The sequence below is a fragment of the Mus musculus genome, chromosome 15, assembly GCF_000001635.26.
Source record: "Mus musculus strain C57BL/6J chromosome 15, GRCm38.p6 C57BL/6J".
NCBI lineage: Eukaryota > Metazoa > Chordata > Mammalia > Rodentia > Muridae > Mus > Mus musculus.
The window spans coordinates 12,598,849-12,617,796 of NC_000081.6; the positions used below are offsets into that span (position 1 = coordinate 12,598,849).

General features: G+C 46.2%; 1 protein-coding gene across 11 annotated transcripts in view; it reads right to left on the minus strand.

The window, feature by feature from the left end:
• The window catches only part of Pdzd2 (PDZ domain containing 2), a 380,258-nt gene that overhangs the window by 239,138 nt on the left and 122,172 nt on the right, over positions 1-18,948 (minus strand). Inside the window, exon 1 of one of the 11 annotated variants that reach the window (XM_006520162.3) lies at positions 7,595-7,612. The exons of the other annotated variants lie outside the window; for them this stretch is intronic. The gene's annotated coding sequence lies outside the window, so the exon portion shown is untranslated. Of the gene's footprint in view, positions 1-7,594; positions 7,613-18,948 lie in introns of those variants that run through there. 11 annotated transcript variants of the gene reach the window in all.

An 18,948-nucleotide genomic window follows, 5' to 3' on the forward strand; every position in this document is an offset into this window, starting at 1 on the left:
TCACATGCCTCTTGCGTCTGACAGTCCACCCCCCAGAACAGTTTCCTCCTCACCCAGGTCAGCACCCAGCCTGGTGATGCACACCTGTTCCGTGGCCACCAAGAGGCTCCCAGTGACAAACATGAAGTTTACGTACGTCAGGAGCTTGTGGCTCTCCTCTTGATCGCCATTCTCTCTCCCTTTGCTTCATGGGAGGAGCAAGGGAATTAAACTGAAACGCAGCCCTGTTTGTGGGTATAGATAGCTATGTGGCATCAAACTGATGATGAAATAAGAAGAGATTATTGGGTGTAGCTGATGCCATCATCCTTAGAAAGAGAAGCAGAAAAGAGAGGAGAAGCATACCTCCAGGGTTTTAAAGTTGCCTTCATCTGGCTTTATCTGGTATCTAGGAGTGGATGAACTAAAAAAAGCAGAACCCTGAAGGTGGGTTGAACAAGAGCCCAGGAAGCAGGTGTCAGGAACCCGGTTGGGTAATATTTACCTATGGAACGTGAAATATCTGAACTAACTGCCAGCTGTCATGGACGGCCATTTCTGTGCTGACAGGAGCTGCAGAGTTGTGGACAATACTAGGAACAAAATTAGATCGCTGCAAAGTGCTTTCTCTTATGTCGCAAAATCAAGGGACTGTCGGCTCCATATGGAGGTAATAAAAAAATGGACAGAAACATCACTTAGCCTTGGAAGACACTCTGGACATCCAGCCTGCAGTATAAATGGCCAAGGATGCCCGTATTGTTGATCCTTACAGTGTGATGAAAATCAGTTTTATCGGAACAGGGTAAGCTGGGCCCTACAAGCCAAGAGGTTTAATTGTATTTGAAAAAAAAAAAGTGAGATGACAGCTTAGAAGTCACTGTTTCAACTGCCCAAGGTGCACACAGTAGGCAGTTCATTATGATGCCACCACTAACAGAGATGGGCATAAACCTTGAGTCAGAAAGGAAGGACACAGCCCGCCAGCACTGACCAGAAACAAACAGAAGAGACACTGACATCGAGATGGAATCTTCAAAGGTGCTTATCTTCAAGCACCTCACATCTGGCTTATAACAACTGGGAATAATTGGATTCCTATAGGTGTTTGTGTGTAGTGTAATATATGTGTGGTATGTGTATACACGGGTGCATGTGATGTGTGTGCGTCTGTGTGTGTACACGTATGCTATGTGTGTGTTTGTAGTGTGTATGTGGTGTGTGTGTGTGCATGTGTATGTATGTGTGTATGTATGTGTGGTGGGTGTGCATGCATGTATCTTTTGTGTGTGTAGGTGTGGTATGTATGGATGTATGTGTACGGGTGGTAGGTGTGATGTGTGTATATATGTGGTATGTGCATATATGTATGTGTATATGTGATTTGTATATGTATACTATTTGTGCATGTGGTATTTATGTATGTATGAGTGATATATATATATATATATATATATAGTGGGTTTATGTGATATATATAAATATGGATATAGATATAGATATGGATATAGATATAGATACAGATAGTGGGTGTGTGATGATTCACGGAGTACTGAAGGCTTCGTTTTGAAGCTTATTCTTTACATTTGTTTTAGATTTATTTTATGTGTATGAATGTTTTACTTACATATTAGTATGTAAACCACACTCAGGCCTGATACCACAGAAATCAGAAGAAAGCATCAGATACCCTAGAACTGGTGGTATGGATGGCTGTGAACCACCATGTGGATGTACAGAACTCAATCCAGGTCCTCTACAAGAACAGTGGATGCTCTTAACCCCCCAAGCCATCTTGCCAGCACCCTGTAGTAGCTTTGAATCTCTTTGTCTCCTTGAAACTTAGATTTAAAAAAAAAAAGGCTTAGGGAATATGTGGTCCCCAAAGTGTCTTCCTGATGCCCAAAAAGAAGAGGCCTAAAGGACAAGGAACAGAAGTGACTTCCAGGTGGAAATGAGGACCATGAAGGTCTATCCACCTTCCTGAGATGCTACTAACCTTCCAGGAAGGGAGCTGCCATCTGGATGCTATGCGAGCTCTTGCTCTACTGTGGGGAACTGCAGGCTGGTCTCCAGTTGAGCTGAGGTCTGAACCCCGAAGGGTGATAATTCACCTTCATGACACGGTAGGCGTTCCCTCATGCTCCTGGAACTCTGGCTCCTGCCTAAGTTACCAGCCCCCACAAGAGAAGCATGGCTAGAAGTCACCTAGGCAATGGCCCAAGCTTCTGACCTTCAGGCTAAACTCCTCCCCAGTCACCTAGCAACAATAAGATAAGACAGCATACTTTAAAGGGGGCTGTTAGGCCCCCACCTCCCTCTCTCACTCCTTTGTTCTCTTACCTCTCATTTCTCTCACTCCTCTCCCCTCTTTCCTTTCTCTTTGTCTTCTCCTCTCCTCTTTCCCTCTTGCTCTCTTTCTCTCTAGCCTTCCCCCCTCTCTTTTCTACCTTCTCTCTTTCCCCCTGCCTTTCTATAATAAAACTCTAAAACCATAGAGAGTCTCTGCTCATCAAGATCTGCTGCACTCACTCTTGCAGGTGTTGGGAACCTCTCTTCTCTCATCCCTCTCTCCTATAACCCCGATGGCTTTAGCAAAGTAGCTCCCGGGTTCTCAGGTAGGGCTGCCCCTTTGCCAACCCCCAAGAGTGGGTCAGAGGAATGCCCACCTGGGACTGAGTGGAAAGTGTATGGCAGCTCTCCCATGCCTGACAGACCAGAGAATAGGTAAAACTCTGGCGGGGTGTGGGTCTCCCCTTCCCCAGGGCGTCCCCTGGGCCCCCTTTTTGGTTCCCAACACTCTACTTGCCCAGGAAGATCTGCTCACTGCTGTGGACTTCAGCCATCATGATTTCTTTCTTTTCTTTCATAAATTGAAGTTTTGTGGCAATGATGTTGTACCTTCCCTGGGAGTGTCTGTGAATGGTAGGGCTTCTCCAGGAAATCATACATAGTAACAACGGATACTCAGAGCTCAGGTTTGGATATCCCAATAAGGCTTGTATCCCAGCTCCTTGGGGGATGAGACATCTCTCTCATACATAAAAAGAAAGGTTTGTCTGAGTGACAAAAGACAGGGGCTAGTGGCTGGAGCAATGGCTCAGTGGTTAAGGGCATTGGTTACTCTTACAGGGAATCAGAGTTTGAATCTCAGCACCTGCGGGGTGGCTCACAGCCAACTATAACCATAGTTCTAGGGGAGTGTGATGCCCTTTTGCTCAGGCACTCTGCATACATGTGGTGCACAGACACACATGCAGGCAAAAACACTCATACACATAAAATAAAGTAAATTAAAAACAAAAAGCAAGCAAGCAAACAAACCAGTCCCCCCCCCTCCCCAAATGCTGGGTGTGGTAGTGCATACTTTTAGTCCCAGCACTCAGGAGGCAGGGACAGGAGGGTTTCTTTGAGTTCAAAGCCAGCCTGGTCTACAGCCTGGTTCTAGGAGAGCCAGGGCTACACAGAGAGGCCCTGTCTCAGAACAAAACAGACACTCTGGCAGAGCATGCTATTGCTGACATGTTGCCCCTTCTCCCTCCTTTTTGTCAGACTCATTGGTGTTTGAAGAGAAAACCAGCCCCAAAGCTACCTTCAGACTTCATACCACATAGGTCTCTACATCCAGCCTGCTACAGACTACATTGTCTAAGCCCCATTAATTAAACACTGGTATACTTCAGTAAGGCTCCTTTAAGGACATGTGGCTTGCAGTCACTTGTGACCCTCACAGTGGAAACCTAGACTGTGATCCTGCATCTTTCAAGTTCAGCTCTGCATCACTGTTGGTGAGTAGCTGTTGAGTTACTGTCTTGAAATTTGTAAACAAAGCCTACAATGGATAAAGAAACTTGCACAAAAGCAACTACCCAGACACCCCCAAGCCTGCTTATGTGTTGGCAGAGCAGGCTACTGCCCAATTATTATCAGTCTACAGGGCTGCATGGAGACAAGTGTGAGAGTAAAGAATTTGATTTAGTCTTTATCATATGGGACAAGAGTTGCCTCTTGCAGCTCAGGGCGGTGTGGAGGGATGGAGCTCCTTAGCTCCAGTGGAGAAAGAGATCATAAAATAAATAGCCACCATAAAGTGAGCCACATGAGATGCAAAGGAGGGCAGTGGGAAGGAAATTCTGAGAAGCCAGGCTTTCCACCTTCCATGCAAGGGGATTGAGCGAGGTCTTCCCATAGAAACCACAGAAAGCAGGGATCTTGCAGGCACTTCAAGGATGACCTTATCCAGTGTTCCATTCTACAGATGAGAAAATGCCCCTCTAGACACGTCCAAGTACCTTCAGTTTCTAAGTGTGATCACCCTCAGAGAATACAAAAATAAAATGAAGAACTATAATCTGGGATATATATCCATTCTCATAGTTGGAAATCCCATGTATACCAAAAAGTGGGCGCTGTCTAAATACCAAGATGGTGTGATTGGATGGAAAATCAGGTACAGCCATGAATGTTTTATCTCCAGGTTGTGTGTGAGAAAATGGTGTGTGTGTGTGTGTGTGTGTGTAGGGTAGGCTGGAGAGGTGGCTCAGTGGGTGGAGTACTTACTGCTTGTCTTAGTTAGGCTTTCTATTACTGTGATAAAGCACTATGGCCAGAAAGCAATCTGGGAAAGAAAAAGTTTATTTTGCATACAGTTCTGCATCACAGTCCATCAGGGAAAGAAGTCAGAACAAGAACTCAAGGCAGGCACCCGGAGCTGGGCCTGAAGCAGAGGCCACGGAGCAGTACTAGTTACTGGCTCATTCTTCGTGGCTTGCTCAGCCTGCCCTCTTATACCATCGGATGGCATCACCCACAAAGAACCAGGCCCTTCCATATCATTGACTAGTTGAGAAAGTGATACACTACAGTCTTGCTCATAGTCCAATCTGGTAAGATATTGTCTCAATTGAAGGTCTCTCTTCCAAAATGAACTTGAGTCAAGCTGACCTACAACTAGCTAGCACGTTGCTGTCCTAGAGGACCAGGGTTCAAGTCCCAGCACCCACATAACAGCTCACAATTGTCCAGGCCCAGGGGATACAGTGCCCTCTTCTGTCCTCCTCAGGTACTGCACTCACGTGGTACATAGCCACACAAGCGGGCACAGCATCCATATACATAAAAATAAATCATAGACCAAAAATGAAGATTAGGAATGATTACTGTTCGCTGCCTTCTTCTAAATTATATTTGCCATGACTTTGAAAACTGAAAAAATGTTTGGCATCTTGTCCAAAGCTGTTTACTTGGAAGGGCAGGCTTTGGTCAGTTCTAGATTAATTACTTCTAGAACTCAGATATGTTGGTTTTCAAAGAACATAAAGACAAGGAAGGAGAAAAATACATATTACACGCATGGCTCTGCAGTGACAATTCCATACCTTGAAATAGTGTCTCTTTGCTGAATAAGCCATTGACCTAGGGCAATACCAACTTCTGTGTTGATAGACAGACAACCATGAGGGCACCATGACCATGCATTACAATCAGACCATTCTGTCCTCGTTGTGTGACCTGGAGAGTCCTAGTGCCACCAGTTCACTGTGGGTCGCACCCTCAGCTCACAGTACACACCCATCAGCTCCATTTACCACACCAGAGTGGTTTCTTCATTTTAAGTGATAGATATAGCTCTTTTACAAATTCCTTCTGAACAATTGGCTGTTTTAGATATTCATCTTTATTCCAGTTTGTGTGTGGGCAGATGGTGTATATGTATATTCTTACTCACATGTATGGGCATACGTGTGTGTGCGTGTACATGTGTGTGTGAGTACACATGTAAGTCCCAGGCTGATGTTAATAGCCTTCCTTAATCACTCTCCACTGGAGAGTCTTCCAGGCGCTAGGGAATTGTAGTGAGCTGCCACTCCCACCTGTCATTGGCACCACGGTCCTTATGTGTGTGCAAGAAGCACTTTTTTTCACCTGAGCTGACTTCTCAGTCATATTTGAGATACTTTTTTTTTCTTCCTTCTTCAAGACAGAGTTTCTCTGTGTAGCCCTGGATTTCCTAGAAGAACAGGCTGGCCTCAAACTCAGAGATCCATCTGCCTCTGCCTTTGCCTCCCAGGTGCTGGGATTAAAGTTGTGTACCACTGCTGCTCGACTTTTGAGACATTTCTTATCCTGAGGTCTTGGGTATATAACCTGCTTACTGTATTTAAATTCTTAGCATATAACTGCACAGGATCTGATCTCATCATTAATTAAGAGCATAAATATTTTTAATAGCCAGTAATGCATTCTGCTATTAGCTAACAAGGGTCCTCAGGCAAGTTATTTAAAATCATTGAGCCTCGGTTTCCTAATCTGCCACATGAGGTGTTTTGGTGATGTTTCCTCCTAGCCACCCCATTCTCCAGGATGTTGGGGCTGACATAGCGAGTCAGGAGTGGAGTTGCTAGCTTCATTAAGAAGCATATTCACAACACATGGAAGTTTTAAACTCCAGAGGAGATGGGCCAAATTGCTTTATCAGACTTTGACTATCTGCCAAGAGAGAGGGAGGAGGGAGCCCCAGGGGTAGTTTTTACATCCATGTGTGTACAACCCCAGCCCAGCTCTCTCAGAAGACAAGAAGAAATATATCCAACAGAATAAAAGCTCTTTGGAGCAGCGGAAAGAGTGAAGGTTTCAAGAAGTGGGGAAGAGCTCGCCTGAGGGTTGGTCCACAGGAAATCCTGTTCCTACCGAGGCCCCACAGACTCTCCGACTTGGCATGGGCCTAAAGTGCTATGGAAACTAGCTCCCCCGGCCCCCCGCTCTTCCCAGACACTTATAGAGTCAGACCTGAAGGCCTGGTGCTGGGGGAATCCTCAGAGGAACCCCAAAGATCACGGAAAGAAGGGTTCGGCCAAGCAGCTCTCTGGGAAGCACCCCCCTCCTTTCCCAGGCCTTCCTGTGGGAAAGGCCTCAGATGAAAAGGCAAGTGAGAGTCCATGGGAGTGAGTGCAGACTGAATCCCCATCTGACCCCTGCCAGCTGCGAATTGAGGATTCAGAAGGAACAGCCCTGAAGGAGTGTGGGGTGTTCTAGCCCCTGACTCTCTCAGAGGCCTCCAGGGAATGCCTGTGCTCTCTTGGCCTTTAACAAGAGTGTAAGAGAAGACTAGAGAGGACATGAACCAGGCGAGTATATATACAGAGGGGCAAGGCTAAAAACCACCCAAGTAGATTTTTACATAGGGCATTCCCAGTGACCCTGGGGAGGTGAGTGGGAATGGGAGGGTGGACCACCCTGGCCAAGGCATGTAGATGTACATGCACAAGGAAAGGATGCCACTGAGGAAGACCATGGATCGACCAAGGATACGCCATAAGATAACCTAAACCTTGTGGCTGGCCCACACCCATGCATTCAGCACCCTAGACTTTAAATCCCACATTCTCTGAGCACGCTGAAGGGTGTAGACAGTTACCAGCACAAACGCTCACTCATTGATTTTTCTATTGGAAATACAATTACCAAGTAGGCAGACTATTTGTATTGACCCAATCAGTGCGAGCTCTCCTCTGAGGATTGGGTGTAGAACAGGCAAACCTCAGAGCAAGTCGCTCAAGAAGGACCCCACCCTCTCAGACAGCCTCTGCAGCCTGCACTTTGTGGAGACACCGACCTGCAGGGTGGAGACCTCGCTCCGTAGGACAGTGCTGAGAACAGCTTCGGTTGGCTCTTGCCTCCTGCCAGTCTCTTTCCCGTTCCGCTCTGTTTGGTTCAGCCCACTTTCTCTAAACCACATACACAGTCACATCAGTAAAGACTGGTTTTTACCTCTTACAGGAACAATCACACCCCAGTGCTCACCCCTACCCGCAAGATGACTGTGATTCCAGCTTTAGATTCTATATATTTTTGTGAGCATTTTTCTTCATCTTGAGTATTCCTGAGGTGGCTTTTTTTAAATCATGTGTCTATATTTGTAGTTTAATTTTAATATTAAAGTTTTTGCTTTATTTTCAAATTCAGATTTGTAAGGAAGGAAGCTTGTGTATGCTCCTAAGTATTAAGGACAGAACACCACGGTCACGTGTCCCTTCCAAATTCTTATCTTTACCTTGAAACGGAATCTTGATTGGGGTGACGTTAGTTTACCCCACGAACCGGTCAGGAATGAATGGGTGTCTTTTAAAGGGCAGGATGGAGCTAGGTTATGACTCTTGTTCTTACAGCAAGAATATAGCATCCATCTCTTTCCGAGGCTGCGGTGACAGAGCATAGCACTCTTCTGGCACTTTGCCCTTGTACTTGAACCTCCCAAAGTACCACAACTAAAAAAAATGTCTTCCTAAGTAACGCAGAGTTCAGTGTTTCGTTATATAACACACATGGGCTAAGTCTGACCCCTTCCAAGTTTGAGTGCTCACGTTGTGGGGAGTCAGTCACCAGCAGGTCTGACTTACTCACAGTGCTGCATGGGATTGCTTAAAGGGAGCAAGGACAGGAGGGGACAGAACCAAAGTCACAAAGGAAAAAAAAAATCAAAGGATTCACCTCTCCACTCCTGACCTGGAGCCCCACCGAGGAGCCTTATGCTGCAGAAATTCTAGAAAGCACCAGCATTTTCCAGAGCCCTGCAGTCTTGTGGCAGCCTCCCCAGCCACACAGATGAGGGGACAGATTGAGAGGGGACCTGTTCCCCAGTGAATGATTGGAGCCTGTTACCCATGACATCATTCTTTCATGAGACAAAGTGCATAGCCCCCCACCCTGCCTGCCCCCCCGCCCCGAGGTGTATCTCTAGAGAGGGGATAAAGGCAGCCTGGCACATTCTAGGTTTAAGATCATGGACAGAAGGCTAGCCTGTACATTAAGTTCATGGACAGAAGGCTAGCCTGTACATTAAGTTCATGGACAGAAGGCTGGCCTGTACATTAAGTTCATGGACAGAAGGCTAGCCTGTACATTAAGTTCATGGACAGAAGGCTAGCCTTTACATTAAGTTCATGGACAGAAGGCTAGCCTGTACATTAAGTTCATGGACAGAAGGCTAGCCTGTACATTAAGTTCATGGACAGAAGGCTAGCCTGTACATTAAGTTCATGGACAGAAGGCTAGCCTGTACATTAAGTTCATGGACAGAAGGCTGGCCTGTACATTAAGTTCATGGACAGAAGGCTAGCCTGTACATTAAGTTCATGGACAGAAGGCTGGCCTGTACATTAAGTTCATGGACAGAAGGCTAGCCTGTACATTGTTATGGGCTGAGGAGCTGAGGGGGAGTAGAGTTCTCAGACCCACCAGTGATCTGGGAAATTACTGAGATTAGGAAGGTCGGCCATTATCTGCCACCCACCAAGTTCCATCCATGCATTTCCAGTGTGCCTTAGGCGCCTGGTTGGAGGATTCCAAGTTCAGCCTCATTCTCCTTAAGATGCTGAACAAACAGACCATGCCAAGACAGAGTCCAAAGGAATCATGTGAAAATACCTGAAGACTTGTTCTCAACTTGAAATCTCAGGTCTTTTTGCCCGAGGAGGCGATTAAGAACTTGGCTTCCTCCCCGGGATAGTATGGATGCTTCTGGCAGGCTCAGGAGCTCTCTTCCCTATCTAGTCCTGCCATTTTCCTGTCTCCCCTGTGTTCTCCAAGACTCTCTGTCAGATCTTCCACTCCAGTCATTTCCCACGAGGCTCAAGACCAGGAAGAAGATGGAAAGAAAAACCGCCTCCACTCCTGGTCTCTCAGAGTTCCACAAGATAAACACCGGTTAAGAGAGTGGGGGACTCATCTCTTCTCTCAACAAATATTTATCAAGCGCAATAAACAGAGCAGTGACCTCATACTCTGGAATTTAAAATCTAAAGCGGTCTTTAGAGGCCTGGCGAGGCCTCAGAGTCACCTGGGCCTCTCTGTTTCACCGTGGCCAGATCCAGTTGGGATTCTGGCTAACAAGAATTACAACTGTGATGGCACACAGACACCTGTCCTTTTCATGGGAAATTTGGATAATTAATTACTTTGCCCCAAAATCCTACTGGTTGGGTAGAGCAAGAGGGGCGGACTGCTCCGTGTGAGAGGGAGAACACGGCACACAATCATCACTGACACCATAGCATCGCGGCAGATCCTTCCTTGACTACCTGTGTAGGGGGGTCAGGGTTACAGGTAAGTACAGCGCAAGGCTGGTGAGACAGCCTGGTGAGTGGAAACGTCTGTTTAACAACCTCAATGACAGGGGTTTAATCCCTAGAATCCATGAGTATTACACCATCTTTCTGTTGCTGTGATAAAACACAGAAGCCACCTATAAAAGTTTAGTTTGCCTTATGGTCCTAAAAGGCTAGAGTTCACAAGGGTGGGAATGGCGTACCAGCAGTAAACTGCCTGGTCATGTTCTGTCAGCATGTGAGGAGAGAACAAATTGGAAATAGGCGAGACTATAAGCCCTCCCCAGTGACACACTTCCCCCACCAAAGTCCTCCCCCAGTGATGTAATTCCTCCAGCAAGGCCCTTCCCCAGTGACGTACTTCCTCCAGTAAGTTTCCCTCCCCCATTTCTGAAAGTTATATAACCTCCTACCCCTACTCCCCCACCCCCACCCCACCCCGGGACATCACCACCACCATTTGGGAATCATGCATTCAAGTATAAGAGCCTACAGGGGAACACTTCTCATTTAAGTTACCACAGTACGTACGACGGAAAGAGAAAACTGAGTCCATACACAGTCATGGCTCACATGCCACACCCACAGGCAAAAAAAAATTAAGTTAAAAAATCCCACTAAATATGAACCTCAGACAAAAAGCAAGGACTGCCTCGCTGCACCTTACACAGGGTAGTATATATGCCTTAGTCTATTTGCAGCAAGAAAGGCACAGTTGTATTGAAACATTGTTTATTTATCTGAAATTCAAATTTAACCTTGTGTCCAGCAACTCAGGTGTCATTCCTGTATTCGTCCCTGTCCAAAAAGAAGTTCCTAGAACCTTTGGCCTGCATGCTTTTTCTGCCCTTTGGTATCCATGAAATCTAGTTCATCCTACATGCCAGTATCAGCCAGGTACATAGCCACCAAGGTTAGCCCTGGGTCACACAGCTCCTCACCTCAGCCCCTCGTCACCTAGGCTTCTTGTCTAATTTCCAATATCAGACCAAATGTCTTCCCTGGACTCCCAGTTTGTCCAAACTTTACAAGTACCGGTCCCCTCTTGCTAGCTGACTTCTTGGAGTTGTCTTCCACACACAGAGATATTGGTCTCACGAAAGACAACTGTGTCAAGGCAAAAGGTGCTCGGGAATAGAAAATGCAGAAGGAACCAGATAGATTTTCTACCGGAGATCTTTAAATCAGGAATCTTGACCACACCATCCATGGGCTTTCTGACAGGGCCTATGACTTTGCTCATTCCAATAGCTTATTCTCCTGGTGGGATATTATTTGAATGATGTTAAGCAGCTAACCATTGTTTGAAAACTATTAGAGTATCCAAGGAGCAACCGGCTCTATGACCAGCACCCGTGTTTCAGAGAACTCTGGATTGTCTGCTCAATGCACACTCAGAGATCTTTGTATCCTCCACTGGGATTTTCTCTGAGGAAGCCAATTGTCTTCTTTCAACTTTTTGATCAGCAGTCATAAATGGCTTACTGCCCTGGTTGTCAGTGCTTTTCAGAGTGAGCAGGTGACATGGCATGGCCAGTGAGTTGTGGAGAACTTGTGGGGTCTTCGAGAGAACCTTACCCCATTCTTAGTGACACCAGAATGTGCAGGACCCTTCTCTACCCCTGATGTCATCCGTGTGCATAAAATGTCTGCTTCCATTAGGGTACTCAGTCTGGGTTAGACCTTAATGTAAGGAGTGACAGCGTGAGAAGGGACTTTGATGACCAACATGTGGACAACAGGGAGACACTTGGCATCTTTTCTGCTGAAGTTGGTTAAGATTACATTTCTCTAATTCAGATCTGGAAACACTCTGTTACCAGCACTGTCCTCTATTTAAAGCAGCTCTTAAAGGAGAACCTCTATGCTGGGCATGGAAATTCAAACTCTATGATGTCCAGGTCTGTGGCTGGGTCTACCTGCCATTAGCTTCACCCCAGAGGGTAGAAGTAAGGCACTGATTCCTAGTCCCCCTCAAAACACTGGCTTTCCCCTTTCTTTGAGTTTATATCAAAATAGCCCTGCTTTAATGTTTGTTGATGAGAAATGGAAAATAGATGTATCCGTTCCTTGGCAGAAACTTCACATTTACATATCCTCAGCACCATAATAACAAGGGTGTGCTGTCTGCCTTATTGCGTCTTTTCTGGTGAAACACGGCCAAAGGCAGAGGCCAGAATCCCTCAGGCATCCTCCATGCCCAGAATCCCTGGTCTGTGGGCAGAATGGTGGGCAAACCACACCCACCCATACACACCCTGCCCACATGTGCTTGACCTGCCCTGCCCTCTCTTCCTGGGCCCACTGAGCTGGTCCCTGGCTCTTCAGCTGGAGCTATTATTACTCTGAAACCCTCCCAACACTGTCTTCTCTGGCTTCAAACATTTCCAAACAACTACAAGTCACCTTTTGAGCTGACAGATGGCAGGCAGTTGATCTCTCCAGTACTGATTCAGGAAAAGTGAGCTCATATCTCAAGGTCCTAAGCAGGACAGCAAAGCCATTAGAAACTAATGACATCTTCAACCCAGCAACAAAGGCACAATGCAAGTAGTGGAGGGCCCTAAGCTGTGGGCTTTTATTCTAGTACAGTTCTTATTACAATAAGGGAGGAAAGGAAAAGAATACAGATTAATCATGGACATTATAAAAACAAACATACACAGCTGGCAAGGGGATGAAACAGACATAGCGAATGGAGGCCAATTCACCCTATAAATATTTGCTGGGTGCCTACTACTTTGTGCCAGGCATGACCACAACCTACTGAAAAGACCAGACTCAGTAGGTTCTACTTGTATGTTCAGGAGACACCAGTTTTCCTAGGAACATGCACATAAAGAATGTATAACTTGGAGGCTGGAGAGATGGCTCAGGTGACTGTTCTTCTAGAGGTTCAATTCCCAGCAACTACACGGTGGCTTGCAACCATCTAAAATGGGAGCCAACATCTTCCTCCAGTATGTAGACATATATGCAGACAAAGTGCCCATATAGGCAAAGTATATAATCTAATATATATATATATATATATATATATATATATATATATATATATATATATATATATATATTTATACATAAATGTGTAACTTAAAGCACCTCACAGATGAAAGGCATGATGTAGAGAATGGAGTCACTGTATGGGCTGAGGGTATGGATTCTTAGGGCAAGCCTGTGGGCAGTGCAGTCACACACCAAGTAAGAAAGGTGACTAAGAGAATGGGAGGGTCTCTGGCTGTGAAGGGTTAGGTGGGGCAGGCTATACTTGCATTTAACTGTCCTTACATAGACAAGAGAATAGATACAGCCGAATTTGGGCCTTTGTCTTAGAAAAGCATCAATAAGCTCACCCTATGAAAAATTCTTATCAATACGGCTTTTCACTTCAGGGAAGTTCATCAGTTGCTTTTTATGTTTCTGGATTTTCTAGATGTATATGAACACAAGTTATTTTAGTGACTCAAAAGAGTAGTGTTTGGGGAGTGGACTGGGATGTCATTACAGAAGTCAGACCAGACAGCCACAAGCCTGCTGGAAGACTAGCTTCAGGGCTCAGCGGGGGGTGGGGTGGGGGGGTGGGGGGTGGGGCATACTGCTAAGCTAAGGGTGTGGTATTGAGGGCAAAGGGTAGCTTCCTAGGCCACTTCAGAGATAGTGTTGACCAGCACCCATCTCCAAACACCCCATCACCCTTCCTTCCCCTCTCTCAGCAAAACTCCAGGTGAGTTTTGCTTGCATGTAATGTCTGTGTGCCATGTGTGTGCCTGGTATGTGTAGGACCCAAAGAGGGTATAGAATCCCCTGGAACTAAAGTTACAGATGTTTTGTAGCCACCTTGTGGGTGCTGGGATTCAAACCTGAGTCCTCTACACACACACACACACACACACACACACACACAAACACACACACACACACACACACACACACACACACATACACGTGTGTGTGTGTGTGTGTGTGTGTATGTATATATATATGTGTGTGTGTGTGTATCTATCTATCTATCTATCTATCTATCTATCTATCTATCTATCTATCTATATCCTAGAGTGTGTGGGGACCTCTAAAGCATTTCTAAGTCGACCATTCACTTGGTGGTGACCTCTTAGAATTAATGTTTAATAGGAAAGGACACAGAAAATGAGTGTGAGATGATCCAGGGTACAGGGAGGCCTAGGGGTGCACACAGTGGAGAGGCTCCTTACCCATGCTGACTCAGCCCTTTCTCTGATACCCCAGATATCCAAATTAGACTTTGCACCCTTTTCCACGCATACTGGCTATACTCTCGGAGGGAACGGCCAAGTCTTTCTTCTTTATGTGGCAATAGACCACCCTCTCCCTAATGCCTGCCCAGGGCATGCTGCTCCCTACGTTCATGAAGCTTGAGTCAGCTGCCCCTGTCTGAGTACACTGGCCCTGGGAGAGCCAGGCTTGTTATCAGAAGCCCACACAAAGCTCGGCTCACAGAGGCCAATTAAAAGCCCAGCGTGGGAGACCTTTGGCATCAATGACTTCTCCACCTAACTAAGGACCACAGAGGAGCTAGTCCACCAGCTTTGTTAAGTGCCAGGAGAGCCAAGAGGAGGTGACTCCATACTGATGCTCTGTGGGTGAGCTCTCTGCTCCCTCTTCTGATTCCCACCTCCCTTTTGACTAGGGAAATGTGGGTCTGATTAGGAAGCTGAACTTGGGCCAAACAGTTGTAGCCCTGGTCTCATTGGACAAACCTGAGAGAAAGACAGATTCCCTCAGAAAAGACTGAAGGACAACCGAGGTCCCTGGGCTAAAAGAAGTAGCCAGGAGAGAGAAGGGTCTTCAGTAAGTCACACATTTGCAGATAACGGAACCAAGGTTCAGTTCCAAGCCACCACACTCTTTCTTGCTTGAACACCTCCATCTGTTGTTTGTTTCTATATTTCAAACTATATTTCTACTACTGCTACCTACCAAAAATTGTATAGGTCTCTCCTCACACGTGCAAAGATCTATGGAACAGAGCATGAAAAATACCTCTCTTCTGATTAAAATATATTTACAGTCATTGGAATAGAACATGACACAGTCCCAAATTCCCCCAAAGAAAACAAATTTCGACATAAGAAGAAGAAAAAGAGTAATTTGCAAGAGACAACTTTCAAAGTTTAGACACAAAGATTTTTGCAAGAGAGAAAGGCTAATTAGAAAGGAGAATTTCGTTGGCAGTTTGCTGGAGTTGGCTCCTGCTGGTTCCCAAGAGCTGACTGTGAAATTTGCAGGAAGTTTCCAAGCTGGTTGACATCATTTTGGTAGTTTGAAATCAGCAACGGTGGGAGTCTTTACACTGGGGAAATTGGCAAACGATCTGAGACAGGACGGCCTGAGCACCGGCAACCATTTGTTAAAACACGTTAACAGCATGCAGTCGAGGAGGGTCCTTTTCCATTTTTAAATGTCTATGTGTATGAATTTTGACGTGTTAAAAAGTCAGAAAGCAAAGCAGCAAAAACATTAATTTTGGGAGGTGAGGCTAACAATTAGTTGTTTTAAATCTTCTTTTACTGTTTTTTTTTTTTTTTTCCCATTTCAGGTCTGGGTACTCTTTGTATAGGAGTTAATCCTTTGAGCTGGAGAGACAGCTTGGTGAAGTTCTTGCTTCGAAAGCTTAAGACCCTGAGTTCAGTCCCCAGAACCCATGTAAGAGAGTGGGGTGTGTTGGTATCCCCTATAGTCCTAGTTCTGGGGAAGGGGGGGGGGCAGGAGGGTCACTGGGACTCAGTGGCCAGCCAGTTTAGTTTAATTGGTAAGTCTGAGCCCATGAGAGAACCTGACTTGGTGGACTATGTTCCTGTGTAAGACAGACAGACAGACAGAGACAGACAGACAGACAGACAGACAGACAGAGAGACAGAGAGAGAGACAGACACAGAGACACAGAGACAGAGACACAGAGACAGAGAGAGACAGAGACAGAGAGAACTCTTTCTCTCCAGGTCTGTGACTCACATCTTTTATGCCCCTGTTTTTCCTTTCTCTTGCTGTCCTGGTCTCTAGGTTTTGTCTCGTTTTTGAGACAAGGTCTCACTAGGTAGTCCCAGCTAGCCTGGAGCTTGCTGTACAGACCAGGCTGGCCTTAACTCAGAAGTCGATCTGTTTGTTTGCCTGGGAGTGCTGGGATCAAAGGCATGTGCCACCACTCCCTGTCACTTCTCAGGATTTCACTCTCTGAGTAGGATAGTGCTGAAATCCAAATCCCTCGGCCACTGTAAGGCTGCCTATTCGATGTCAGGCTGGAAGAATGGCCGCTCACCGGTTGAGTGCTTGCTCCTCTTCCCAAACATCTAAGTTCAGTTTCCGGCACTCACATGGGTGACTCAGAACCACATGCAGCTCCAGGCAATCACTCACTCCTTTCTGGACCGTGCCAGCACCCGCCCTCACATGTGCACATACCTGCTTCCCCTATTTGCACATAACAAAAATTTAAACATCCTTAAAAATATAAGAACTCCAAGTGTCCGCCAGGTAAGGAGAGCAGGCGAACAGAACAGACTCCAGGCTCCAGGCACACAAAACCCCAGCAGCTCTGAGCAAAACAGGCAACCCCACAGGCCGATCCATCCTCCCTTTCCCCAGGAGGTGTCTGGTGTCCCTTTGTTGTTGAGCTGATGCCCGCTCTCCACACCTTTACAGCAGCAGTCACACTATACACTCACTGTGGTTGGACGTGCTTGACTCTAACAGTCATGTAAACCCAGGCACCGAAATCCCAAGTGACCTATCCGAAGCTACGGATGGAGGGGCAGAGCTGGGACAACAATCCAGACGTCAATACCATATTTCAGAGTTCTGTTTACTTTAGGGGAGCGCATAGACTGTACCTCTGGCCTCACACATTCGGGGCAAGTGCTCTACCACTCAGCTAGAACCTCAGCCACTTTTGCATGTTGTATTTTGAGAAATGGTTTTACTGAATTGCCCAGACTGGCTTTGAATTTGTTCACTCAAGCCGACCTTCCTGTATCAGCCACTTGAATAACTGGGGATCACAGCCTTGTGGCACCTGATATGTCAAATTTCAGGATTAATCTTCTTCAGTGGACTGCAGAAAATACTCCATGAGACCTCACATTTGCCACTGTGTAGCTAGAATTAGGTGACAGACCCTGGTGTTCCGTGATTCAGTAAGCCCAAGACAACCTTTATGACTAAAGGAGAGGCTTCTGACCCCAGCTTGACTCGCTTTCGAAAGCTTCTGGTGTCTGCCAGAAGACAGGTAAAAGTTCTACCTCCCTTTTCTTCCACTTCCTACGAATTCTCTGTATGAGAGACTTTGGAGTATAGCGTGAATGTTGGCATTCCTGATATGCCGATATACAATGGCTCTCACTTTCTAACCCAGAGACTGCATCTCAAGACCACCTGATACCATCAAGTCCTCTGTCTCTGAGCATGATGGAGCTGGACAAGAAGACTTGTCAACTAAATGGCCTTCTCAAGCAGACCATGGATAAGACATTATCTGTAGTATGGGCTGGCTCCTGATGGTGGTTTCCCACCTCTGCTTCTGTGGCTGCCCTGGTTCATTGGTGACTAACAAGGAGGACTGACTCTACAGATATGAGGATTCTGAAAAACCAGAAGGGGGCCCTTTGAGAAAATGTGTTCAGGAAACTATGGAAAAGGGCAAACTCTAATTCCAAGGCTTGTTTGTCAATCTTCTGAGACAGGTAGGATCTAACATGTTAACTAACATCTTCCAGTGTCGTTCGTTCCTGTGATGTCAAAAGTTCCCCTTGATGTGTAAACTGAAACCAAGAAGTAAGAGGCCATAGTTCCAACTCTACTCCTCCGCAGTACCACCAGAACAAAGTACAAGCACCTTCATTGATTTAGACACTGTGTTTCTTTATCATTGTGCTCCTTAAGGAAGGGTTCTGGTATCTTTAAAATAGTGCATTTGATAGACATTCATACAATCTAACATCATTACTAAAAGACTGAAAAAAAAAACTTGATGCACAGTGGGGGGATGCAAAGATCCCAGTCGAAGGAGTGACAAAACAGTCGTCCTTTAAACCAGTGGCTCTCAACCTTCCTAAGGCTGTGACCCGTCAACACAGTTCCTCATGCTGTTGTGACCCCCGACCAGAAAATCATTTTCACTGCTACTTCATAACTTTAATCTTGCTATGACTCATAATGTAAACATCTGTGTTTTCTGATGGTCTCAGGCGACCCCCATGAAAGGGCTGTGCGACTCCCAAAGGGGTCCGCAAACCTCCAGGTTGAGAACCGCTGCCTTAAACGCATGGTCGCTCCTACTCTAGGTGACCTTTACCGTGGCACACAGTTGACCTTGCACCCTTTTCTTTTGTTTACTCTTGTTCTCAATGGTGAGGAAATGATGTCATACTTTTCAGGTTTGGAGCTGGCTCTGCTACCTGTGCTCGCCCACTTGTTGAATAAGATTTCCTGTCTGTGGACCCTGGCCAGTCCAGCAGCAGATCTGCCAGGCCTGGTGACCTAACTCCACATCCTCTGTGTCTTCACACGTGCAAGTTCACATCAACTCTGGTGGCCCTGGAATCTGCCAACACCTCCCTTCCCCTGAGCCCGGGGTGTAACAGGCTAATCATCTCGATGCTCCCCTCCTCCAGTAGTGTGCACAGGCTCTGTGTTGCTAATGATGCTGCCGATGAGTGTAGGGATAACGGACAGCTATGCACAGGATAAACCAAGAAGACACACTGCAGCAGCATCCTTACAGACTGAGACCCTGCTAAAGCTCTCGGCAGTGGTACAGACATTAAAATAGTAACAGTCTGTGTAGCGCTGCTTCCTCTTTTGTCAGAGGCGGAGCCATGGAGCTACAGAT